Source organism: Salvelinus alpinus, chromosome 8, assembly GCF_045679555.1.
Source record: "Salvelinus alpinus chromosome 8, SLU_Salpinus.1, whole genome shotgun sequence".
NCBI lineage: Eukaryota > Metazoa > Chordata > Actinopteri > Salmoniformes > Salmonidae > Salvelinus > Salvelinus alpinus.
The window spans coordinates 71,028,921-71,054,287 of record NC_092093.1 but is presented as its reverse complement, the minus strand read 5'-3'; positions in this window follow the sequence as shown (position 1 = coordinate 71,054,287).

Sequence of the window (25,367 nt, the reverse complement as noted above, 5' to 3'; positions counted from 1 at the left end):
CACACACACACACACACACACACACACACACACACACACACACACACACACACACACCTCGTCACTGGGTCCTTTCTGCCCTCTGTGGTAGGTTTGCCACATGCTACATCTAGCAATCAGAGTGCCTGGGGCATAGCCAGGAGAGAGACGCTAGCGTAACTGCCTCACTGTCTTCTCTCTTTCACCTCAGTGGCATCTGACCAAGGACAGGGACTGCTGGGACGGAGAGCAGCACCACCTGTTGTCACCTTGTTGGGAAACACTATGGTAAATATTAATGGAGGAATACACACTCTGTTGCATGACAAAGATCATTAAATCAGCCATGAGGAGGAGCTAAGAAAAGGTACTTTTAACGTGTCTCTGGATTTTTAGTAGATTATTTGTTATTGGTCGCAAGGGAACACATCACGGTACAGCTCATATGAAATGTTAAATTACATTAAAATGGCCATAATATAAGTGATTATAATACGTTTATAAATGCAATTCACATGTGAGGTGTAAACATGTTATTCTCCTCACATGTGAAATGGTGTGGTTAACATGTGAACTCTATACTGAATACATGTGAACATGTGGTCTCACATGTGAGCAACAGAACTTACATGTATCTCTTAAGTTTTTGGTTATGTTTTGAAAATGCAAGTTCACTTTAAATTTTTAATGTAAGGAAAGTAATGAAATGGTATTGGGGTTTTACGGTAAGAGGTACACTTTTCAGCTAAAATAGTGTACAAATCTTTAAACATTGACAACATCATTACATTTGACATGATCACTTAGTACTGACTTTTCAACATGCACGCACCTGGGTTTTGTACACACAACCTCTAGATTTGCGGCACGTTGTTCTTTCTGCTGCGCCACAAAGTCTGAAGCATTTTCAGAAGTCTACTACACATTCATTGCCTGTAATACGTCACTGCACTTAGCAAAAGAGTGACATCTGCACTGCTATTTTAGTTATCAGTTAATCTGACTAATCTCTCATCATTGATTTAATTTACTTATTTTGAGGGTTTTCTGTATAGTTGTCTAATGTTGCTGAGGAACACTATTCTGTTTTAATGTTACTCCTGAATCACTATGATGAGTATAACAGTTTTTCTTGAATGTATTTTACTAAGCTGAGAGGAATATGGGTGAAATCAGTCATTGACACGGACATGGTGGCGTAGCAAGTACATCGAAATGCAGTTCAAATCTCAGGACATTGAATAAAAGTACTGAATAAATATACATACACAATGTAATCATGTGTGTCAAATATGTACTGTAAGTTGAAAACACTGCAACTATTTTGTGATGTTCTGGGGACATCCTAAAGACTAGTTTTTGTTTGCATGGCTAAATATAACATTTTTAATCCACATGTGAAGTGTTCCAAAACCACATGGTTTCACATGATTTCACATGTGAAATGTGACGTGATCACTTGTGAAAATCCACATGTGAAACTTCATGTGAAATATCACCACATGTGAAGTATTAAAATATATATATATATATACAGTTGAAGTCGGAAGTTTACATACACTTAGGTTGGAGTCATTAAAACTCGTTTTTCAACCACACCACAAATTTCTTGAGAACAAACTATAGTTTTGGCAAGTCAGTTAGGACATCTACTTTGTGCATGACACAAGTAATTTTTTTCAACAATTGTTTACAGACAGATTATTTCACTTATAATTCACTGTATCACAATTCCAGTGGGTCAGAAGTTTACATACAAGTTTACATACAAGTTGACTGTGCCTGCTTGGAAAATTCCAGAAAATTATGTAATGGCTTTAGAAGCTTCTGATAGGCTAATTAACATAATTTGAGTCAATTGGGGGTGTACCTGTGGATGCATTTCAAGGCCTACCTTCAAACTCAGTGCCTCTTTGCTTGACATCATGGGAAAATCAAAAAAATCTGCCAAGGCCTCAAAAATGTTTTGTAAAAATTGCACTATTGTTTGTATAGATGAACGTGATACCTCAGGCATTTGGAAATTGCTCCCAAGGATGAACCAGACTTGTGGAGATCTACAATTTTTTTCTGAGGTCTTGGCTGATTTCTTTTGATTTTCCCATGATGTCAAGCAAAGAGGCACTGAGTTTGAAGGTAGGCTTTGAAATGCATCCACAGGTACACCTCCAATTTACTCAAATTATGTCAATTACCCTATCAGAAGCTTCTAAAGCCATGACATTTTTTGGAATTTTCCAAGCTGTTTAAAGGCACAGTCAACTTAGTGTATGTAAACTTCTGACCCACTGGAATTGTGATACAGTGACTTATACGTGAAATAATCTGTCTGTAAACAATTGTTGGAAAAATTACTTGTGTCATGAACAAAGTAGATGTCCTAACCGACTTGCCAAAACGATCGTTTTTTAACATGAAATTTATGGAGTGGTTGAAAAACGAGTTTTAATGACTCCAACCTAAGTGTATGTAAACTTCCGACTTCAACTGTATGTGCAAAACTGATGGAAATCATGTGATTTTCCACATGTGAAATGATGTGGTTCTCTCCATCGACACTGCCATGCGGCCTAGCTCCTCACCTGGAGAACTGCCTACTGATTTTCTGTCAGTACTAAAGTTTGTTGTAATTATACTGCAATTTTAAATTCAAGCCCCCTCCTTTGCTACAGAAAAAGGTCCATGCATCTCATTAAGATGTATGCTGAATACTGGGGGGATATAGAGCAGGCCAAAGCTTGTTCTTTTAATTAAAGGGAAGGTGGCCTTGGTGGATTTGCTTTGACACAGGAAATGATCAGGGCACTTATAGGGCCAGAGTGCACATAAATATGCCTTCTAGTCCCATGGGACAGGGTGGAATGGGAGTATGACTTGGCATCTTCCGTGAACCTCAGAGTTTAGAGGACATTTTGACAGTCTGAGGGTAGATTATAAATGACAGCTATATTGTCCCTAAATAGATTAGCATCTTTCAATGTCACAAAACACAAACGTATGTATAAAGTTAATGATGCAGATTTATATGTCACTTTCATCACTTTCATCAAAAAAATCAAAAAAATCTAGAACAAAAATATTCACTGGGTTGAAATTATGTGGAAACAACCTCAACCAGTTTCTGCCCAGTGGGTAGGTTTTGAAAATGATTGTAATACTTAAAGTAAGTTTGTCATTGATAAAACATTGTGGCAGCAATACTACTGTACAAAAACATGCATATTTCAGAACTTCGAAAACATTACAATTAAGTTCCCGGTGACTGGCCTCCAAACAGTGTGAACAAATCCCAAACAAAACCCCTCTGCGCTTTATATATGATTTAACATTTCAAAGCCGCTCTGATTGCGGAATATTAGATACTTATTCATCGTGAATCTCTCATTAATCTGCAGTAGTTTTTATGATAAAACACAAAGCAGGACCTTGTCACACACACACACACACACACACACACACACACACACACACACACACACACACACACACACACACACACACACACACACACACACACACACACACACACACACACACACACACACACACACACACACACACACACACACACACACACACACACACACACACACACACACACACACACACACACACACACACACACACACACAGACTGAGTGACTGGGGAGAGACGATGACGAGGTGGGGATAAGTAATTCTAGGGAAGATAAAGTCATATGACCTTGACATTTTCACCTCTGTTGAATGCCAGGTGATTATTCAGTTAACTAACGAGAGAGAGAGAGAGAGAGAGAGAGAGAGAGAGAGAGAGAGAGAGAGAGAGAGAGAGAGAGAGAGAGAGAGAGAGAGAGAGAGAGAGAGAGAGAGAGAGAGAGAGAGAGAGAGCGAGAGCGAGATTAGAAAACAGTCATTTGAATTCTTTATGAAATCCCAAAACCGGGGTATATCATCTCCCTGACAAGACTGATTGAACTCTGAAAGTCAGTCAATGTGAAAATACTACATTTTCTTGTTTAGTTGTCTCTATGGGCTAATTCTTCTTGCTACTCTTAAATGTTCAGGACAAAAACCATAAAGTGAAATGACTGTATATAATGCGATCGGACAGCTCCTGAGTTAGGATGGACGTGTTTATGTGTGTGTGAATGTTTCTGAGTATGGGTGTGTTTTCGTGTGTGTGTGCGTGTGTTCTTTTGCGGGCTAAGATAGAAGGAATAGGGGCTGTGGGCATAAGGCTGACTCACCCATTACCCCGTCTCGGTCCTCGCTCCGATGACTCACCTCTCACCTGCCCTGTGGCCCTCACCCTGCAGCCAGACACTGTCTCGCCCCCCTCCCTCCCCCTCACTGTCCCTTCTTGACCCTTGTAAACAGGTCACCATGGGCCAAATACACACACACACACACACAGACAAACACACACACACACACACACACACACACACACACACACACACACACACACACACACACACACACACACACACACACACACACACACACACACACACACACACACACACACACACACACACACACACACACACACACACACACACACACACACACACACACACACACATACATACATACAGTGGGGAGAACAAGTATTTGATACACTGCCGATTTTGCAGGTTTTCCTACTTACAAAGCATGTAGAGGTCTGTAATTTTTATCATAGGTACACTTCAACTGTGAGAGACGGAATCTAAAACAAAAATCCAGAAAATCACATTGTATGATTTTTAAGTAATTAATTTGCATTTTATTGCATGACATAAGTATTTGATCACCTACCAACCAGTAAGAATTCCGGCTCTCACAGACCTGTTAGTTTTTCTTTAAGAAGCCTTCCTGTTCTCCACTCATTACCTGTATTAACTGCACCTGTTTGAACTCGTTACCAGTATAAAAGACACTTGTCCACACACTCAATCAAACAGACTCCAACCTCTCCACAATGGCCAAGACCAGAGAGCTGTGTAAGGACATCAGGGATAAAATTGTAGACCTGCACAAGGCTGGGATGGGCTACAGGACAATAGGCAAGCAGCTTGGTGAGAAGGCAACAACTGTTGGCGCAATTATTAGAAAATGGAAGAAGTTCAAGATGACGGTCAATCACCCTCGGTCTGGGGCTCCATGCAAGATCTCACCTCGTGGGGCATCAATGATCATGAGGAAGGTGAGGGATCAGCCCAGAACTACACGGCAGGACCTGGTCAATGACCTGAAGAGAGCTGGGACCACAGTCTCAAAGAAAACCATTAGTAACACACTACGCCGTCATGGATTAAAATCCTGCAGCGCACGCAAGGTCCCCCTGCTCAATCCAGCGCATGTCCAGGCCCGTCTGAAGTTTGCCAATGACCATCTGGATGATCCAGAGGAGGAATGGGAGAAGGTCATGTGGTCTGATGAGGCAAAAATAAAGCTTTTTGGTCTAAACTCCACTCGCCGTGTTTGGAGGAAGAAGAAGGATGAGTACAACCCCAAGAACACCATCCCAACCGTGAAACATGGAGGTGGAAACATCATTCTTTGGGGATGCTTTTCTGCAAAGGGGACAGGACGACTGCACCGTATTGAGGGGAGGATGGATGGGGCCATGTATCGCGATATCTTCCCTCAGTAAGAGCATTGGAGATGGGTCGTGGCTGGGTCTTCCAGCATGACAACGACCCGAAACACACAGCCAGAGCAACTAAGGAGTGGCTCCGTAAGAAGCATCTCAAAGTCCTGGAGTGGCCTAGCCAGTCTCCAGACCTGAACCCAATAGAAAATCAATGGAGGGAGCTGAAAGTCCGTATTGCCCAGCGACAGCCCCGAAACCTGAAGGATCTGGAGAAGGTCTGTATGGAGGAGTGGGCCAAAATCCCTGCTGCAGTGTGTGCAAACCTGGTCAAGAACTACAGGAAACGTATGATCTCTGTAATTGCCAACAAAGGTTTCTGTACCAAATATTAAGTTCTGCTTTTCTGATGTATCAAATACTTATGTCATGCAATAAAATGCAAATTAATTATTTAAAAATCATACAATGTGATTTTCTGGATTTTTGTTTTAGATTCCGTCTCTCACAGTTGAAGTGTACCTATGATAAAAATGACAGACCTCTACATGCTTTGTAAGTAGGAAAACCTGCAAAATTGGCAGTGTATCAAATACTTGTTTTCCCCACTGTACATACATACATACATACATACATACATACATACATACATACATACTTACTTACTTACTTACATACATACACACATACACACACATACATACATACATACATACATACAGCTGTGTCGTCCCTACTCACCTCAGTGAAATGTGCATCTGCCTCAGCTGTCACTCATCGGGATGCCGTCATGTGTTGTGTGATTGACAGCTGGCTCTGTTGGAGTAGAAAGGGCGTCTCCCGCTGTTCACTGCACCGTATGTGTGAATGGAAAAGGAGGACATAAAGGATGGATAGAGAAAACAAAGTAGGAAACATTACACAATTATTTAATGGGAGGGTATTGTTATTGGAAAATTATTGTGTGTGTGTGTGTGTGTGTGTGTGTGTGTGTGTGTGTGTGTGTGTGTGTGTGTGTGTGTGTGTGTGTGTGTGTGTGTGTGTGTGTGTGTGTGTGTGTGTGTGTGTGTGTGTGTGTGTGTGTGTGTGTGTGTGTGTGTGTGTGTATGTGCGGGTTTGGGGGGTGGGTGTAAGGTGTGTGTGTTTGTGTCTCTGATCTAATATGGGTTCTACTTGATGACGTGTATGTGTAATCGTGTAATGGAGAAATGCAGGGTGTTATTTGACAGTGAGTCTGGTGTTAGTTTAGGTTCACTTACAACACACACACACACACAGACACACACATATCCTCCCCCCGATGATGCAACGCCAACTCAACACCAGATGGGCGATTACACCCAACCTCGAGTTGGGTGTAATCATGTCAGAAAACATGTCAGTCAGGCATGTTAGACAGCTCCGAGAAAAATCGATGCAGTCTCATCCTGGATACATCCTCCAGACAGACCATCCATAACGTTACACTCAAATAAATACAGTGTGAGGAGAAAATTATTTTCCATTTGTTTCGTTCACAATTGAAATTTTAATTTCCACAGTTCCGACCAACATATACATTTTCTTTTTCAAGTAAAGGTTTATATCGTTCCTTTCTGTTCCTTTTTTAACCTTTGAAATCGACATAGTTGTTACATTTTGCTCATTAAATTACTTCACAAATCAGTGTGGATAGAGCAGCTTGCAATAGAGCAGGCAAGCTAGTTGTTTACATAATTGTATATGTGAGATAGTAGTTAAGAAGACATTTCTGAGAGAGACAGTAGTTAAGAAGACATTTCTGAGTGAGACAGTAGTTAAGAAGACATTTTTGAGTGAGGCAGTAGTTAAAAAGACATTTCTGAGTGAGACAGTAGTTAAGAAGACATTTCTGAGAGAGACAGTAGTTAAGATGACAATTCTGAGTGAGACAGTAGTTAAGAAGACATTTCTGAGAGAAACAGTACTTAAGAAAACGTTTCTGAGTGAGACAGTAGTTAAGAAGACATTTCTGAGTGAGACAGTAGTTAAGAGACGTTTCTGAGTGAGATAGTAGTTAAGAAGACATTTCTGAGTGAGACAGTAGTTAAGAAGACATTTCTGAGTGAGACAGTAGTTTAGGAGACATTTATGAGAGAGACAGTAGTTAAGAAAACGTTTTTGAGTGAGGCAGTAGTTAAAAAGACATTTCTGAGTGAGACAGTAGTTAAGAAGACATTTCTGAGAGAGACAGTAGTTAAGATGACAATTCTGCATGAGACAGTAGTTAAGAAGACATTTCTGAGTGAGACAGTAGTTTAGGAGACATTTCTGAGAGAGACAGTAGTTAAGAAGACATTTCTGAGTGAGACAGTAGTTAAGAAGACATTTCTGAGAGAGACAGTAGTTAAGAAGATATTTCTTAGAGAGAGAGTAGTTAAGGTGATGATTCTGAGAGAGACAGTAGTTAAAAAGACATGTCTGAGTGAGACAGTCCTTAAGAAGACATTTCTGAGTGAGACAGTAGTTAAGAAGACATTTCTGAGTGAGACAGTAGTTAAGAAGACATTTCTGAGAGAGACAGTAGTTAAGAAGACTTTTCTGAGTGAGACATTAGTTAAGAAGATATTTCTGAGTGAGACAGTAGTTAAGAAGACATTTCTGAGAGAGACAGTAGTTAAGAAGACATTTCTGAGAGAGACAGTAGTTAAGATGACGATTCTGAGAGAGACAGTAGTTAAGAAGATATTTCTGAGTGAGACAGTAGTTAAGAAGACGTTTATAAGTGAGGCAGTAGTTAAGAAGACGTTTCTGAGTGAGACAGTAGTTAAGAAGACATTTCTGAGTGAGACAGTAGTTAAGAAATCATTTTTGAGTGAGACAGTAGTTAAGAAGACGTTTCTGAGTGAGATAGTAGTTAAGAAGACATTTCTGAGTGAGACAGTAGTTAAGAAGATATTTCCTAGAGAGAGAGTAGTTAAGGTGATGATTCTGAGAGAGACAGTAGTTAAAAAGACATGTCTGAGTGAGACAGTCCTTAAGAAGACATTTCTAAGTGAGACAGTAGTTAAGAAGACATTTCTGAGTGAGACAGTAGTTAAAAAGACATTTCTGAGAGAGACAGTAGTTAAGAAGACATTTCTGAGTGAGAGAGTAGTGAAGAAGACATTTCTGAGTGAGACAGTAGTTAAGAAGACATTTCTGAGTGAGACAGTAGTTCAGGAGACATTTCTGAGTGAGACAGTAGTTAAGGTGATGTTTCTGAGAGAGACAGTAGTTAAAAAGACATGTCTGAGTGAGACAGTCCTTAAGAAGACGTTTCTGAGTGAGATAGTAGTTAAGAAGACATTTCTGAGTGAGACAGTAGTTAAGAAGATACTTCTTAGAGAGAGAGTAGTTAAGGTGATGATTCTGAGAGAGACAGTAGTTAAGAAGACATTTCTGAGTGAGACAGTAGTTAAGAAGACATTTCTGAGTGAGACAGTAGTTAAGAAAATATTTCTGAGTGAGACAGTAGTTAAGAAGACATTTCTGAGTGAGACAGTAGTTTAGGAGACATTTCTCAGTGAGACAGTAGTTAAGAAGACATTTCTGAGTGAGACAGTAGTTAAGAAGACATTTCTGAGTGAGAGAGTAGTAAAGAAGATATGTCTGAGTGAGACAGTAGTTAAGAAGACATTTCTGAGTGAGACAGTAGTTCAGGAGACATTTCTTAGAGAGAGAGTATTTAAGGTGAAGATTCTGAGTGAGACAGTAGTTAAGAAGACATTTCTGAGAGAGACAGTAGTTAAGAAGATATTTCTGAGTGAGACAGTAGTTAAGAAGATATTTCTGAGAGAGACAGTAGTTAAGAAGACATTTCTGAGAGAGACAGTAGTTAAGAAGACATTTCTGAGTGAGACAGTAGTTAAGAAGACATTTCTGAGTGAGACAGTAGTTAAGAAGACATTTCTGAGTGAGACAGTAGTTAAGAAGACATTTTTGAGAGAGACAGTAGTTAAGAAGACGTTTCTGAGAGAGACAGTAGTTAAGAAGATATTTCTGAGTGAGACAGTAGTTAAGAAGACATTTCTGAGAGAGACAGTAGTTAAGAAGACATTTCTGAGTGAGACAGTAGTTAAGAAAATATTTCTGAGTGAGACAGTAGTTAAGAAGACATTTCTGAGTGAGACAGTAGTTTAGGAGACATTTCTCAGTGAGACAGTAGTTAAGAAGACATTTCTGAGTGAGACAGTAGTTAAGAAGACATTTCTGAGTGAGAGAGTAGTAAAGAAGATATGTCTGAGTGAGACAGTAGTTAAGAAGACATTTCTGAGTGAGAGAGTAGTAAAGAAGATATGTCTGAGTGAGACAGTAGTTAAGAAGACATTTCTGAGTGAGACAGTAGTTCAGGAGACATTTCTTAGAGAGAGAGTAGTTAAGGTGATGATTCTGAGTGAGACAGTAGTTAAGAAGACATTTCTGAGAGAGACAGTAGTTAAGAAGATATTTCTGAGTGAGACAGTAGTTAAGAAGATATTTCTGAGAGAGACAGTAGTTAAGAAGACATTTCTGAGAGAGACAGTAGTTAAGAAGACATTTCTGAGTGAGACAGTAGTTAAGAAGACATTTCTGAGTGAGACAGTAGTTAAGAAGACATTTCTGAGTGAGACAGTAGTTAAGAAGACATTTCTGAGAGAGACAGTAGTTAAGATGACAATTCTGAGTGAGACAGTAGTTAAGAAGACATTTCTGAGAGAAACAGTACTTAAGAAAACGTTTCTGAGTGAGACAGTAGTTAAGAAGACATTTCTGAGTGAGACAGTAGTTAAGAGACGTTTCTGAGTGAGATAGTAGTTAAGAAGACATTTCTGAGTGAGACAGTAGTTAAGAAGACATTTCTGAGTGAGACAGTAGTTTAGGAGACATTTATGAGAGAGACAGTAGTTAAGAAAACGTTTTTGAGTGAGGCAGTAGTTAAAAAGACATTTCTGAGTGAGACAGTAGTTAAGAAGACATTTCTGAGAGAGACAGTAGTTAAGATGACAATTCTGCATGAGACAGTAGTTAAGAAGACATTTCTGAGTGAGACAGTAGTTTAGGAGACATTTCTGAGAGAGACAGTAGTTAAGAAGACATTTCTGAGTGAGACAGTAGTTAAGAAGACATTTCTGAGAGAGACAGTAGTTAAGAAGATATTTCTTAGAGAGAGAGTAGTTAAGGTGATGATTCTGAGAGAGACAGTAGTTAAAAAGACATGTCTGAGTGAGACAGTCCTTAAGAAGACATTTCTGAGTGAGACAGTAGTTAAGAAGACATTTCTGAGTGAGACAGTAGTTAAGAAGACATTTCTGAGAGAGACAGTAGTTAAGAAGACTTTTCTGAGTGAGACATTAGTTAAGAAGATATTTCTGAGTGAGACAGTAGTTAAGAAGACATTTCTGAGAGAGACAGTAGTTAAGAAGACATTTCTGAGAGAGACAGTAGTTAAGATGACGATTCTGAGAGAGACAGTAGTTAAGAAGATATTTCTGAGTGAGACAGTAGTTAAGAAGACGTTTATAAGTGAGGCAGTAGTTAAGAAGACGTTTCTGAGTGAGACAGTAGTTAAGAAGACATTTCTGAGTGAGACAGTAGTTAAGAAATCATTTTTGAGTGAGACAGTAGTTAAGAAGACGTTTCTGAGTGAGATAGTAGTTAAGAAGACATTTCTGAGTGAGACAGTAGTTAAGAAGATATTTCCTAGAGAGAGAGTAGTTAAGGTGATGATTCTGAGAGAGACAGTAGTTAAAAAGACATGTCTGAGTGAGACAGTCCTTAAGAAGACATTTCTAAGTGAGACAGTAGTTAAGAAGACATTTCTGAGTGAGACAGTAGTTAAAAAGACATTTCTGAGAGAGACAGTAGTTAAGAAGACATTTCTGAGTGAGAGAGTAGTGAAGAAGACATTTCTGAGTGAGACAGTAGTTAAGAAGACATTTCTGAGTGAGACAGTAGTTCAGGAGACATTTCTGAGTGAGACAGTAGTTAAGGTGATGTTTCTGAGAGAGACAGTAGTTAAAAAGACATGTCTGAGTGAGACAGTCCTTAAGAAGACGTTTCTGAGTGAGATAGTAGTTAAGAAGACATTTCTGAGTGAGACAGTAGTTAAGAAGATACTTCTTAGAGAGAGAGTAGTTAAGGTGATGATTCTGAGAGAGACAGTAGTTAAGAAGACATTTCTGAGTGAGACAGTAGTTAAGAAGACATTTCTGAGTGAGACAGTAGTTAAGAAAATATTTCTGAGTGAGACAGTAGTTAAGAAGACATTTCTGAGTGAGACAGTAGTTTAGGAGACATTTCTCAGTGAGACAGTAGTTAAGAAGACATTTCTGAGTGAGACAGTAGTTAAGAAGACATTTCTGAGTGAGAGAGTAGTAAAGAAGATATGTCTGAGTGAGACAGTAGTTAAGAAGACATTTCTGAGTGAGACAGTAGTTCAGGAGACATTTCTTAGAGAGAGAGTATTTAAGGTGAAGATTCTGAGTGAGACAGTAGTTAAGAAGACATTTCTGAGAGAGACAGTAGTTAAGAAGATATTTCTGAGTGAGACAGTAGTTAAGAAGATATTTCTGAGAGAGACAGTAGTTAAGAAGACATTTCTGAGAGAGACAGTAGTTAAGAAGACATTTCTGAGTGAGACAGTAGTTAAGAAGACATTTCTGAGTGAGACAGTAGTTAAGAAGACATTTCTGAGTGAGACAGTAGTTAAGAAGACATTTTTGAGAGAGACAGTAGTTAAGAAGACGTTTCTGAGAGAGACAGTAGTTAAGAAGATATTTCTGAGTGAGACAGTAGTTAAGAAGACATTTCTGAGGGAGACAGTAGTTAAGAAGACATTTCTGAGTGAGACAGTAGTTAAGAAAATATTTCTGAGTGAGACAGTAGTTAAGAAGACATTTCTGAGTGAGACAGTAGTTTAGGAGACATTTCTCAGTGAGACAGTAGTTAAGAAGACATTTCTGAGTGAGACAGTAGTTAAGAAGACATTTCTGAGTGAGAGAGTAGTAAAGAAGATATGTCTGAGTGAGACAGTAGTTAAGAAGACATTTCTGAGTGAGAGAGTAGTAAAGAAGATATGTCTGAGTGAGACAGTAGTTAAGAAGACATTTCTGAGTGAGACAGTAGTTAAGAAGACATTTCTGAGAGAGACAGTAGTTAAGAAGACATTTCTGAGTGAGACAGTAGTTAAGAAGACATTTCTGAGTGAGACAGTAGTTAAGAAGACATTTCTGAGTGAGACAGTAGTTAAGAAGACATTTCTGAGAGAGACAGTAGTTAAGAAGACGTTTCTGAGAGAGACAGTAGTTAAGAAGATATTTCTGAGTGAGACAGTAGTTAAGAAGACATTTCTGAGAGAGACAGTAGTTAAGATGACGATTCTGAGAGAGACAGTAGTTAAGAAGATATTTCTGAGTGAGACAGTAGTTAAGAAGACGTTTATAAGTGAGGCAGTAGTTAAGATGACAATTCTGAGAGAGACAGTAGTTAAGAAGACATTTCTGAGTGAGACAGTAGTTAAGAAGACATTTCTGAGTGAGACAGTAGTTAAGAAGACATTTCTGAGTGAGACAGTAGTTAAGAAGACATTTCTGAGTGAGACAGTAGTTAAGAAGACATTTCTGAGTGAGACAGTAGTTAAGAAGACGTTTCTGAGTGAGACAGTGGTTAAGAAGACATTTCTGAGTGAGACAGTCGTTAAGAAGACATTTCTGAGTGAGACAGTAGTTAAGAAGATATTTCTGAGAGAGACAGTAGTTAAGAAGACATTTCTGAGAGAGACAGTAGTTATTAAGAATACGTTTCTGAGTGAGACAGTAGTTAAGAAAACATTTCTGAGTAAGACAGTAGTTAAGAAGATATTTCTGAGTGAGGCAGTAGTTAAGAAGACATTTCTGAGTGAGACAGTAGTTAAGAAGACATTTCTGTGTGAGACAGTCCTTAAGAAGACATTTCTGAGTGAGACAGTCCTTAAGAAGACATTTCTGAGTGAGACAGTCCTTAAGAAGACATTTCTGAGTGAGACAGTCCTTAAGAAGACATTTCTGAGTGAGACAGTAGTTAAGAAGATATTTCTGAGAGAGACAGTAGTTAAGAAGACATTTCTGAGAGAGACAGTAGTTATTAAGAAGACGTTTCTGAGTGAGACAGTAGTTAAGAAAACATTTCTGAGTAAGACAGTTGTTAAGAATATATTTCTGAGTGAGACAGTAGTTAAGAAGACATTTCTGAGTGAGAGAGACAGTAGTTAAGAAGACATTTCTGAGTGAGACAGTCCTTAAGAAGATATTTCTGAGTGAGACAGTAGTTAAGAAGACATTTCTGAGAGAGACAGTAGTTAAGAAGACATTTCTGAGAGAGACAGTAGTTAAGAAGACATTTCCGAGTGAGACAGTAGTTAAGAAGACATTTCTGAGAGAGACAGTAGTTAAGATGACGATTCTGAGAGAGACAGTAGTTAAGAAGACATTTCTGAGTGAGACAGTAGTTAAGAAGACATTTCTGAGTGAGACAGTAGTTAAGAAGACGTTTATAAGTGAGGCAGTAGTTAAGATGACAATTCTGAGAGAGACAGTAGTTAAGAAGACATTTCTGAGTGAGACAGTAGTTAAGAAGACATTTCTGAGTGAGACAGTAGTTAAGAAGACATTTCTGAGTGAGACAGTAGTTAAGAAGACATTTCTGAGTGAGACAGTAGTTAAGAAGACATTTCTGAGTGAGACAGTAGTTAAGAAGACGTTTCTGAGTGAGACAGTGGTTAAGAAGACATTTCTGAGTGAGACAGTCGTTAAGAAGACATTTCTGAGTGAGACAGTAGTTAAGAAGATATTTCTGAGAGAGACAGTAGTTAAGAAGACATTTCTGAGAGAGACAGTAGTTATTAAGAATACGTTTCTGAGTGAGACAGTAGTTAAGAAAACATTTCTGAGTAAGACAGTAGTTAAGAAGATATTTCTGAGTGAGGCAGTAGTTAAGAAGACATTTCTGAGTGAGACAGTAGTTAAGAAGACATTTCTGTGTGAGACAGTCCTTAAGAAGACATTTCTGAGTGAGACAGTCCTTAAGAAGACATTTCTGAGTGAGACAGTCCTTAAGAAGACATTTCTGAGTGAGACAGTAGTTAAGGAGATATTTCTGAGAGAGACAGTAGTTAAGAAGACATTTCTGAGAGAGACAGTAGTTATTAAGAAGACGTTTCTGAGTGAGACAGTAGTTAAGAAAACATTTCTGAGTAAGACAGTTGTTAAGAATATATTTCTGAGTGAGACAGTAGTTAAGAAGACATTTCTGAGTGAGAGAGACAGTAGTTAAGAAGACATTTCTGAGTGAGACAGTCCTTAAGAAGATATTTCTGAGTGAGACAGTAGTTAAGAAGACATTTCTGAGAGAGACAGTAGTTAAGAAGACATTTCTGAGAGAGACAGTAGTTAAGAAGACATTTCTGAGAGAGACAGTAGTTAAGAAGACATTTCAGAGTGAGACAGTAGTTAAGAAGACATTTCTGAGTGAGACAGTAGTTAAGAAGACATTTCCGAGTGAGACAGTAGTTAAGAAGACATTTCTGAGAGAGACAGTAGTTAAGATGACGATTCTGAGAGAGACAGTAGTTAAGAAGACATTTCTGAGTGAGACAGTAGTTAAGAAGACATTTCTGAGTGAGACAGTAGTTAAGAAGACATTTCTGAGAGAGACAGTAGTTAAGATGACGATTCTGAGAAAGACAGTAGTTAAGAAGACATTTCTGAGTGAGACAGTAGTTAAGAAGACGTTTATAAGTGAGGCAGTAGTTAAGAAGACGTTTCTGAGTGAGACAGTAGTTAAGAAGACATTTCTGAGTGAGACAGTAGTTAAGAAGACATTTCTGAGTGAGACAGTAGTTAAGAAGACATTTCTGAGTGAGACAGTAGTTAAGAAGACATTTCTGAGTGAGACAGTAGTTAAGAAGACATTTCTGAGTGAGACAGTAGTTAAGAAGACGTTTCTGAGTGAGACAGTGGTTAAGAAGACATTTCTGAGTGAGACAGTCGTTAAGAAGACATTTCTGAGAGAGACAGTAGTTAAGATGACGATTCTGAGAGAGACAGTAGTTAAGAAGACATTTCTGAGTGAGACAGTAGTTAAGAAGACGTTTATAAGTGAGGCAGTAGTTAAGAAGACGTTTCTGAGTGAGACAGTAGTTAAGAAGACATTTCTGAGTGAGACAGTAGTTAAGAAGACATTTCTGAGTGAGACAGTAGTTAAGAAGACATTTCTGAGTGAGACAGTAGTTAAGAAGACATTTCTGAGTGAGACAGTAGTTAAGAAGACGTTTCTGAGTGAGACAGTGGTTAAGAAGACATTTCTGAGTGAGACAGTCGTTAAGAAGACATTTCTGAGTGAGACAGTAGTTAAGAAGATATTTCTGAGAGAGACAGTAGTTAAGAAGACATTTCTGAGAGAGACAGTAGTTAAGAAGACATTTCTGAGAGAGACAGTAGTTAAGAAGACATTTCTGTGTGAGACAGTAGTTAAGAAGACATTTCTGAGTGAGACAGTAGTTAAGAAGACATTTCCGAGTGAGACAGTAGTTAAGAAGACATTTCTGAGAGAGACAGTAGTTAAGATGACGATTCTGAGAGAGACAGTAGTTAAGAAGACATTTCTGAGTGAGACAGTAGTTAAGAAGACATTTCTGAGTGAGACAGTAGTTAAGAAGATATTTCTGAGAGAGACAGTAGTTAAGATGACGATTCTGAGAGAGACAGTAGTTAAGAAGATATTTCTGAGTGAGACAGTAGTTAAGAAGACGTTTATAAGTGAGGCAGTAGTTAAGAAGACGTTTCTGAGTGAGACAGTAGTTAAGAAGACATTTCTGAGTGAGACAGTAGTTAAGAAGACATTTCTGAGTGAGACAGTAGTTAAGAAGACATTTCTGAGTGAGACAGTAGTTAAGAAGACATTTCTGAGTGAGACAGTAGTTAAGAAGACATTTCTGAGTGAGACAGTAGTTAAGAAGACGTTTCTGAGTGAGACAGTGGTTAAGAAGACATTTCTGAGTGAGACAGTCGTTAAGAAGACATTTCTGAGTGAGACAGTAGTTAAGAAGATATTTCTGAGAGAGACAGTAGTTAAGAAGACATTTCTGAGAGAGACAGTAGTTATTAAGAATACGTTTCTGAGTGAGACAGTAGTTAAGAAAACATTTCTGAGTAAGACAGTAGTTAAGAAGATATTTCTGAGTGAGGCAGTAGTTAAGAAGACATTTCTGAGTGAGACAGTAGTTAAGAAGACATTTCTGTGTGAGACAGTCCTTAAGAAGACATTTCTGAGTGAGACAGTCCTTAAGAAGACATTTCTGAGTGAGACAGTCCTTAAGAAGACATTTCTGAGTGAGACAGTAGTTAAGAAGATATTTCTGAGAGAGACAGTAGTTAAGAAGACATTTCTGAGAGAGACAGTAGTCCTTAAGAAGACATTTCTGAGTGAGACAGTCCTTAAGAAGACATTTCTGAGTGAGACAGTCCTTAAGAAGACATTTCTGAGTGAGACAGTAGTTAAGAAGACATTTCTGAGAGAGACAGTAGTTAAGAAGACATTTCTGAGTGAGACAGTAGTTAAGAAGACATTTCTGAGTGAGACAGTAGTTAAGAAGACATTTCTGAGTGAGACAGTAGTTAAGAAGACATTTTTGAGAGAGACAGTAGTTAAGAAGACGTTTCTGAGAGAGACAGTAGTTAAGAAGATATTTCTGAGTGAGACAGTAGTTAAGAAGACATTTCTGAGAGAGACAGTAGTTAAGAAAATATTTCTGAGTGAGACAGTAGTTAAGAAGACATTTCTGAGTGAGACAGTAGTTTAGGAGACATTTCTCAGTGAGACAGTAGTTAAGAAGACATTTCTGAGTGAGACAGTAGTTAAGAAGACATTTCTGAGTGAGAGAGTAGTAAAGAAGATATGTCTGAGTGAGACAGTAGTTAAGAAGACATTTCTGAGTGAGAGAGTAGTAAAGAAGATATGTCTGAGTGAGACAGTAGTTAAGAAGACATTTCTGAGTGAGACAGTAGTTAAGAAGACATTTCTGAGAGAGACAGTAGTTAAGAAGACATTTCTGAGTGAGACAGTAGTTAAGAAGACATTTCTGAGTGAGACAGTAGTTAAGAAGACATTTCTGAGTGAGACAGTAGTTAAGAAGACATTTCTGAGAGAGACAGTAGTTAAGAAGACGTTTCTGAGAGAGACAGTAGTTAAGAAGATATTTCTGAGTGAGACAGTAGTTAAGAAGACATTTCTGAGAGAGACAGTAGTTAAGATGACGATTCTGAGAGAGACAGTAGTTAAGAAGATATTTCTGAGTGAGACAGTAGTTAAGAAGACGTTTATAAGTGAGGCAGTAGTTAAGATGACAATTCTGAGAGAGACAGTAGTTAAGAAGACATTTCTGAGTGAGACAGTAGTTAAGAAGACATTTCTGAGTGAGACAGTAGTTAAGAAGACATTTCTGAGTGAGACAGTAGTTAAGAAGACATTTCTGAGTGAGACAGTAGTTAAGAAGACATTTCTGAGTGAGACAGTAGTTAAGAAGACGTTTCTGAGTGAGACAGTGGTTAAGAAGACATTTCTGAGTGAGACAGTCGTTAAGAAGACATTTCTGAGTGAGACAGTAGTTAAGAAGATATTTCTGAGAGAGACAGTAGTTAAGAAGACATTTCTGAGAGAGACAGTAGTTATTAAGAATACGTTTCTGAGTGAGACAGTAGTTAAGAAAACATTTCTGAGTAAGACAGTAGTTAAGAAGATATTTCTGAGTGAGGCAGTAGTTAAGAAGACATTTCTGAGTGAGACAGTAGTTAAGAAGACATTTCTGTGTGAGACAGTCCTTAAGAAGACATTTCTGAGTGAGACAGTCCTTAAGAAGACATTTCTGAGTGAGACAGTCCTTAAGAAGACATTTCTGAGTGAGACAGTCCTTAAGAAGACATTTCTGAGTGAGACAGTAGTTAAGAAGATATTTCTGAGAGAGACAGTAGTTAAGAAGACATTTCTGAGAGAGACAGTAGTTATTAAGAAGACGTTTCTGAGTGAGACAGTAGTTAAGAAAACATTTCTGAGTAAGACAGTTGTTAAGAATATATTTCTGAGTGAGACAGTAGTTAAGAAGACATTTCTGAGTGAGAGAGACAGTAGTTAAGAAGACATTTCTGAGTGAGACAGTCCTTAAGAAGATATTTCTGAGTGAGACAGTAGTTAAGAAGACATTTCTGAGAGAGACAGTAGTTAAGAAGACATTTCTGAGAGAGACAGTAGTTAAGAAGACATTTCCGAGTGAGACAGTAGTTAAGAAGACATTTCTGAGAGAGACAGTAGTTAAGATGACGATTCTGAGAGAGACAGTAGTTAAGAAGACATTTCTGAGTGAGACAGTAGTTAAGAAGACATTTCTGAGTGAGACAGTAGTTAAGAAGACGTTTATAAGTGAGGCAGTAGTTAAGATGACAATTCTGAGAGAGACAGTAGTTAAGAAGACATTTCTGAGTGAGACAGTAGTTAAGAAGACATTTCTGAGTGAGACAGTAGTTAAGAAGACATTTCTGAGTGAGACAGTAGTTAAGAAGACATTTCTGAGTGAGACAGTAGTTAAGAAGACATTTCTGAGTGAGACAGTAGTTAAGAAGACGTTTCTGAGTGAGACAGTGGTTAAGAAGACATTTCTGAGTGAGACAGTCGTTAAGAAGACATTTCTGAGTGAGACAGTAGTTAAGAAGATATTTCTGAGAGAGACAGTAGTTAAGAAGACATTTCTGAGAGAGACAGTAGTTATTAAGAATACGTTTCTGAGTGAGACAGTAGTTAAGAAAACATTTCTGAGTAAGACAGTAGTTAAGAAGATATTTCTGAGTGAGGCAGTAGTTAAGAAGACATTTCTGAGTGAGACAGTAGTTAAGAAGACATTTCTGTGTGAGACAGTCCTTAAGAAGACATTTCTGAGTGAGACAGTCCTTAAGAAGACATTTCTGAGTGAGACAGTCCTTAAGAAGACATTTCTGAGTGAGACAGTAGTTAAGGAGATATTTCTGAGAGAGACAGTAGTTAAGAAGACATTTCTGAGAGAGACAGTAGTTATTAAGAAGACGTTTCTGAGTGAGACAGTAGTTAAGAAAACATTTCTGAGTAAGACAGTTGTTAAGAATATATTTCTGAGTGAGACAGTAGTTAAGAAGACATTTCTGAGTGAGAGAGACAGTAGTTAAGAAGACATTTCTGAGTGAGACAGTCCTTAAGAAGATATTTCTGAGTGAGACAGTAGTTAAGAAGACATTTCTGAGAGAGACAGTAGTTAAGAAGACATTTCTGAGAGAGACAGTAGTTAAGAAGACATTTCTGAGAGAGACAGTAGTTAAGAAGACATTTCAGAGTGAGACAGTAGTTAAGAAGACATTTCTGAGTGAGACAGTAGTTAAGAAGACATTTCCGAGTGAGACAGTAGTTAAGAAGACATTTCTGAGAGAGACAGTAGTTAAGATGACGATTCTGAGAGAGACAGTAGTTAAGAAGACATTTCTGAGTGAGACAGTAGTTAAGAAGACATTTCTGAGTGAGACAGTAGTTAAGAAGACATTTCTGAGAGAGACAGTAGTTAAGATGACGATTCTGAGAAAGACAGTAGTTAAGAAGACATTTCTGAGTGAGACAGTAGTTAAGAAGACGTTTATAAGTGAGGCAGTAGTTAAGAAGACGTTTCTGAGTGAGACAGTAGTTAAGAAGACATTTCTGAGTGAGACAGTAGTTAAGAAGACATTTCTGAGTGAGACAGTAGTTAAGAAGACATTTCTGAGTGAGACAGTAGTTAAGAAGACATTTCTGAGTGAGACAGTAGTTAAGAAGACATTTCTGAGTGAGACAGTAGTTAAGAAGACGTTTCTGAGTGAGACAGTGGTTAAGAAGACATTTCTGAGTGAGACAGTCGTTAAGAAGACATTTCTGAGAGAGACAGTAGTTAAGATGACGATTCTGAGAGAGACAGTAGTTAAGAAGACATTTCTGAGTGAGACAGTAGTTAAGAAGACGTTTATAAGTGAGGCAGTAGTTAAGAAGACGTTTCTGAGTGAGACAGTAGTTAAGAAGACATTTCTGAGTGAGACAGTAGTTAAGAAGACATTTCTGAGTGAGACAGTAGTTAAGAAGACATTTCTGAGTGAGACAGTAGTTAAGAAGACATTTCTGAGTGAGACAGTAGTTAAGAAGACGTTTCTGAGTGAGACAGTGGTTAAGAAGACATTTCTGAGTGAGACAGTCGTTAAGAAGACATTTCTGAGTGAGACAGTAGTTAAGAAGATATTTCTGAGAGAGACAGTAGTTAAGAAGACATTTCTGAGAGAGACAGTAGTTAAGAAGACATTTCTGAGAGAGACAGTAGTTAAGAAGACATTTCTGTGTGAGACAGTAGTTAAGAAGACATTTCTGAGTGAGACAGTAGTTAAGAAGACATTTCCGAGTGAGACAGTAGTTAAGAAGACATTTCTGAGAGAGACAGTAGTTAAGATGACGATTCTGAGAGAGACAGTAGTTAAGAAGACATTTCTGAGTGAGACAGTAGTTAAGAAGACATTTCTGAGTGAGACAGTAGTTAAGAAGATATTTCTGAGAGAGACAGTAGTTAAGATGACGATTCTGAGAGAGACAGTAGTTAAGAAGATATTTCTGAGTGAGACAGTAGTTAAGAAGACGTTTATAAGTGAGGCAGTAGTTAAGAAGACGTTTCTGAGTGAGACAGTAGTTAAGAAGACATTTCTGAGTGAGACAGTAGTTAAGAAGACATTTCTGAGTGAGACAGTAGTTAAGAAGACATTTCTGAGTGAGACAGTAGTTAAGAAGACATTTCTGAGTGAGACAGTAGTTAAGAAGACATTTCTGAGTGAGACAGTAGTTAAGAAGACGTTTCTGAGTGAGACAGTGGTTAAGAAGACATTTCTGAGTGAGACAGTCGTTAAGAAGACATTTCTGAGTGAGACAGTAGTTAAGAAGATATTTCTGAGAGAGACAGTAGTTAAGAAGACATTTCTGAGAGAGACAGTAGTTATTAAGAATACGTTTCTGAGTGAGACAGTAGTTAAGAAAACATTTCTGAGTAAGACAGTAGTTAAGAAGATATTTCTGAGTGAGGCAGTAGTTAAGAAGACATTTCTGAGTGAGACAGTAGTTAAGAAGACATTTCTGTGTGAGACAGTCCTTAAGAAGACATTTCTGAGTGAGACAGTCCTTAAGAAGACATTTCTGAGTGAGACAGTCCTTAAGAAGACATTTCTGAGTGAGACAGTAGTTAAGAAGATATTTCTGAGAGAGACAGTAGTTAAGAAGACATTTCTGAGAGAGACAGTAGTCCTTAAGAAGACATTTCTGAGTGAGACAGTCCTTAAGAAGACATTTCTGAGTGAGACAGTCCTTAAGAAGACATTTCTGAGTGAGACAGTAGTTAAGAAGATATTTCTGAGAGAGACAGTAGTTAAGAAGACATTTCTGAGAGAGACAGTAGTTATTAAGAAGACGTTTCTGAGTGAGACAGTAGTTAAGAAAACTTTTCTGAGTAAGACAGTTGTTAAGAATATATTTCTGAGTGAGACAGTAGTTAAGAAGACATTTCTGAGTGAGAGAGACAGTAGTTAAGAAGACATTTCTGAGTGAAACAGTCCTTAAGAAGATATTTCTGAGTGAGACAGTAGTTAAGAAGACATTTCTGAGAGAGACAGTAGTTAAGAAGACATTTCTGAGAGAGACAGTAGTTAAGAAGACATTTCTGAGAGAGACAGTAGTTAAGAAGACATTTCTGAGTGAGACAGTAGTTAAGAAGACATTTCTGAGTGAGACAGTAGTTAAGAAGACATTTCCGAGTGAGACAGTAGTTAAGAAGACATTTCTGAGAGAGACAGTAGTTAAGATGACGATTCTGAGAGAGACAGTAGTTAAGAAGACATTTCTGAGTGAGACAGTAGTTAAGAAGACATTTCTGAGTGAGACAGTAGTTAAGAAGACGTTTATAAGTGAGGCAGTAGTTAAGATGACAATTCTGAGAGAGACAGTAGTTAAGAAGACATTTCTGAGTGAGACAGTAGTTAAGAAGACATTTTTGAGTGAGACAGTAGTTAAGAAGACATTTCTGAGTGAGACAGTAGTTAAGAAGACATTTCTGAGTGAGACAGTAGTTAAGAAAACATTTCTGAGTGAGACAGTGGTTAAGAAGACATTTCTGAGTGAGACAGTCGTTAAGAAGACATTTCTGAGTGAGACAGTAGTTAAGAAGATATTTCTGAGAGAGACAGTAGTTAAGAAGACATTTCTGAGAGAGACAGTAGTTATTAAGAATACGTTTCTGAGTGAGACAGTAGTTAAGAAAACATTTCTGAGTAAGACAGTAGTTAAGAAGATATTTCTGAGTGAGGCAGTAGTTAAGAAGACATTTCTGAGTGAGACAGTAGTTAAGAAGACATTTCTGTGTGAGACAGTCCTTAAGAAGACATTTCTGAGTGAGACAGTCCTTAAGAAGACATTTCTGAGTGAGACAGTCCTTAAGAAGACATTTCTGAGTGAGACAGTCCTTAAGAAGACATTTCTGAGTGAGACAGTAGTTAAGAAGATATTTCTGAGAGAGACAGTAGTTAAGAAGACATTTCTGAGAGAGACAGTAGTTAAGAAGATATTTCTGAGTGAGACAGTAGTTAAGAAGACGTTTATAAGTGAGGCAGTAGTTAAGAAGACGTTTCTGAGTGAGACAGTAGTTAAGAAGACATTTCTGAGAGAGACAGTAGTTAAGATGACGATTCTGAGAGAGACAGTAGTTAAGAAGACATTTCTGAGTGAGACAGTAGTTAAGAAGACGTTTATAAGTGAGGCAGTAGTTAAGAAGACGTTTCTGAGTGAGACAGTAGTTAAGAAGACATTTCTGAGTGAGACAGTAGTTAAGAAGACATTTCTGAGTGAGACAGTAGTTAAGAAGACATTTCTGAGTGAGACAGTAGTTAAGAAGACATTTCTGAGTGAGACAGTAGTTAAGAAGACGTTTCTGAGTGAGACAGTGGTTAAGAAGACATTTCTGAGTGAGACAGTCGTTAAGAAGACATTTCTGAGTGAGACAGTAGTTAAGAAGATATTTCTGAGAGAGACAGTAGTTAAGAAGACATTTCTGAGAGAGACAGTAGTTAAGAAGACATTTCTGAGAGAGACAGTAGTTAAGAAGACATTTCTGAGTGAGACAGTAGTTAAGAAGACATTTCTGAGTGAGACAGTAGTTAAGAAGACATTTCCGAGTGAGACAGTAGTTAAGAAGACATTTCTGAGAGAGACAGTAGTTAAGATGACGATTCTGAGAGAGACAGTAGTTAAGAAGACATTTCTGAGTGAGACAGTAGTTAAGAAGACATTTCTGAGTGAGACAGTAGTTAAGAAGATATTTCTGAGAGAGACAGTAGTTAAGATGACGATTCTGAGAGAGACAGTAGTTAAGAAGATATTTCTGAGTGAGACAGTAGTTAAGAAGACGTTTATAAGTGAGGCAGTAGTTAAGAAGACGTTTCTGAGTGAGACAGTAGTTAAGAAGACATTTCTGAGTGAGACAGTAGTTAAGAAGACATTTCTGAGTGAGACAGTAGTTAAGAAGACATTTCTGAGTGAGACAGTAGTTAAGAAGACATTTCTGAGTGAGACAGTAGTTAAGAAGACATTTCTGAGTGAGACAGTAGTTAAGAAGACGTTTCTGAGTGAGACAGTGGTTAAGAAGACATTTCTGAGTGAGACAGTCGTTAAGAAGACATTTCTGAGTGAGACAGTAGTTAAGAAGATATTTCTGAGAGAGACAGTAGTTAAGAAGACATTTCTGAGAGAGACAGTAGTTATTAAGAATACGTTTCTGAGTGAGACAGTAGTTAAGAAAACATTTCTGAGTGAGACAGTCGTTAAGAAGACATTTCTGAGTAAGACAGTAGTTAAGAAGATATTTCTGAGTGAGGCAGTAGTTAAGAAGACATTTCTGAGTGAGACAGTAGTTAAGAAGACATTTCTGTGTGAGACAGTCCTTAAGAAGACATTTCTGAGTGAGACAGTCCTTAAGAAGACATTTCTGAGTGAGACAGTCCTTAAGAAGACATTTCTGAGTGAGACAGTCCTTAAGAAGACATTTCTGAGTGAGACAGTAGTTAAGAAGATATTTCTGAGAGAGACAGTAGTTAAGAAGACATTTCTGAGAGAGACAGTAGTTATTAAGAAGACGTTTCTGAGTGAGACAGTAGTTAAGAAAACTTTTCTGAGTAAGACAGTTGTTAAGAATATATTTCTGAGTGAGACAGTAGTTAAGAAGACATTTCTGAGTGAGAGAGACAGTAGTTAAGAAGACATTTCTGAGTGAAACAGTCCTTAAGAAGATATTTCTGAGTGAGACAGTAGTTAAGAAGACATTTCTGAGAGAGACAGTAGTTAAGAAGACATTTCTGAGAGAGACAGTAGTTAAGAAGACATTTCTGAGAGAGACAGTAGTTAAGAAGACATTTCTGAGTGAGACAGTAGTTAAGAAGACATTTCTGAGAGAGACAGTAGTTATTAAGAATACGTTTCTGAGTGAGACAGTAGTTAAGAAAACATTTCTGAGTAAGACAGTAGTTAAGAAGATATTTCTGAGTGAGGCAGTAGTTAAGAAGACATTTCTGAGTGAGACAGTAGTTAAGAAGACATTTCTGTGTGAGACAGTCCTTAAGAAGACATTTCTGAGTGAGACAGTCCTTAAGAAGACATTTCTGAGTGAGACAGTAGTTAAGAAGACGTTTCTGAGTGAGACAGTGGTTAAGAAGACATTTCTGAGTGAGACAGTCGTTAAGAAGACATTTCTGAGTGAGAC